Source organism: Arachis ipaensis, chromosome B04 (genome assembly GCF_000816755.2).
Source record: "Arachis ipaensis cultivar K30076 chromosome B04, Araip1.1, whole genome shotgun sequence".
Taxonomy (NCBI): Eukaryota; Viridiplantae; Streptophyta; class Magnoliopsida; order Fabales; family Fabaceae; genus Arachis; species Arachis ipaensis.
Genome location: NC_029788.2, coordinates 76,630,629 through 76,631,556, shown reverse-complemented (window position 1 = coordinate 76,631,556; position 928 = coordinate 76,630,629).

Genomic DNA, 928 nt, shown 5'->3' with positions numbered 1-928 from the left:
ACAAAATATTTGTAAATATGGATATAAATTATTATTAGTTAAGTGTTGGTCAAAAAATGTAATATTTATTGGTCATATAATATTACTCTAAATTTTATGTTAGTCTCATTTTAGTTTTGATTATGCAATTTATGCAATATGTTGTTTATTTCATTTTTGATAGGCAAAGAGTCAAATTTTGTTAGACAAATAAAAATTTGCACGAAGGACCACATAATACACTCCTCTTCTATTTGGAGGAGGTTGGCTTCTTCTATATCTACTACAAAAAAACGAGCACAGTATCAGCGAAATTATTATTGAATTTATCCCATAAAAATTACTGTCGAATTTAGAATCGACAGTAACTAGTGAAATTCAAAATCTTAAAAATATTACCATCGGATCAAGATTTTTGACGATAAATTAATGGAAAATATTTGGTGAGAAAAAGCAATTAAATGGTGTGGATATCACCATCGGAATTTCCATCAGAAATTTCAATGTAACCAACTAATACAAAACGCACCGTTTATTAAAAGAAGGTTTAATAACTTTATTGGTCCCTATAGTTTCACCAAACTTACAATTAGATTTTTACACCTTTTTCTTTTCAATTGAGTCCCTATACTGCTTTTAGTTTTGTAATTAGGTTCTTTTCATGTCAAAAATGTTAAAATTAATGAAATATTTCTTCCAAAAAATATGTGGTTAAAGATCTAATTAGGTTCTTAATTGTGGATACCTTTAATTTGTGGAAAAATATTCAGTTAACTCTAACATTTTTTACACTAAGAAGCACCTCGTTACAAAATTAAAAGTAGTGTAGGGACCTAATTGAAAGGAAAAAAGGTATAGAGACCTAATTACAAACTTAGTGAAATTGTAGGGACCAATAAAGTAATTAAACCTTAAAAGAATGCTCCTTACAATTGGATATTTTCGATCG